The sequence below is a fragment of the Lynx canadensis genome, chromosome X (assembly GCF_007474595.2).
Source record: "Lynx canadensis isolate LIC74 chromosome X, mLynCan4.pri.v2, whole genome shotgun sequence".
Lineage (NCBI taxonomy): Eukaryota > Metazoa > Chordata > Mammalia > Carnivora > Felidae > Lynx > Lynx canadensis.
In genome coordinates this window covers 77,706,859-77,708,088 of record NC_044321.2, presented here as the reverse complement: position 1 = coordinate 77,708,088, position 1,230 = coordinate 77,706,859, and the positions used below count along the sequence as shown (strand labels likewise).

Genomic DNA, 1,230 nt, shown 5'->3' with positions numbered 1-1,230 from the left:
AGTCTAGTTTGTCTGATATAAGTATGGCTACTCCAGTTTTCTTTTGGCTTCCAGTAGCATGATAAATAGTTCTCCATCCCCTCACTCTCAATCTAAAGGTGTCCTCAGGTCTAAAATGAGTCTCTTGTAGACAGCAAATAGATGGGTCTTGTTTTTTTATCCATTCTGATACCCTATGTCTTTTGTTTGGCGCATTTAATCTATTTACATTCAGTGTTATTATAGAAAGATACGGGTTTAGAGTCATTGTGATGTCTGTATGTTTTATGCTTGTAGTGATGTCTCTGGTACTTTGTCTCACAGGATCCCCCTTAGGATCTCTTGTAGGGGTCGTTTAGTGGTGACAAATTCCTTCAGTTTTTGTTTGTTTGGGAAGACCTTTATCTCTCCTTCTATTCTAAATGACAGACTTGCTGGATAAAGGATTCTCGGCTGCATATTTTTCCTGTTTAGCACACTGAAAATATCCTGCCAATTCTTTCTGGCTTGCCAAGTTTCAAAAGAGAGATCAGTCACGAGTCTTATAGGTCTCCCTTTATATGTGAGGGCACGTTTATCCTTTGCTGCTTTCAGAATTTTCTCTTTATCCTTGTATTTTGCCAGTTTCACTATGATATGTCGTGCAGAAGATCGATTCAAGTTACGTCTGAAGGGAGTTCTCTGTGCCTCTTGGATTTCAATGCCTTTTTCCTTCCCTAGTTCAGGGAAGTTCTCAGGTATAATTTCTTCAAGTACCCCTTCAGCACCTTTCCCTCCCTCTTTCTCCTCTGGGATACCAATTATGTGTATATTATTTCTTTTTAATGTATCACTTAGTTCTCTAATTTTCCCCTCATACTCCTGGATTTTTTTATCTCTCTTTCTCTCAGCTTTCTCTTTTTCCATAACTTTTGTATTTTTAAATTTTAATTAATTTTTGTGCTCGCTTCAGCAGCACATATACTAAAATTGGAATCATACAGAGAAGATTAGCATGGCTCCTGTGCAAGGATGATGTGCAAATTCATGAAGCATTCCATATTTTTTCTATGAAGCCAGCATTACATTGATTCCCAACAACTAAGCCCCAATAAAGACAGAGACCCCACTAAAAAGGAGAATTAGAGGCCAATATTCCTGATGAACATGGATGCAAAAATTCTCAAAAAGACGCTAGCAAATCGAATTCAACAGTATATTAAAAGGATTATTCACCATGATCAAGTGGGTTTCATTCTTGTGTTGCACGGC

General features: G+C 37.8%; 1 non-coding gene across 1 annotated transcript; it reads left to right on the top strand.

The window, feature by feature from the left end:
- Positions 1–918: 918 nt before the first annotated feature.
- On the top strand, positions 919–1,025 carry LOC115507907. Its single transcript, XR_003966830.1, has one exon. It is a non-coding gene; the product is annotated as a U6 spliceosomal RNA (small nuclear RNA).
- The last annotated feature ends 205 nt before the right edge of the window (positions 1,026–1,230 follow it).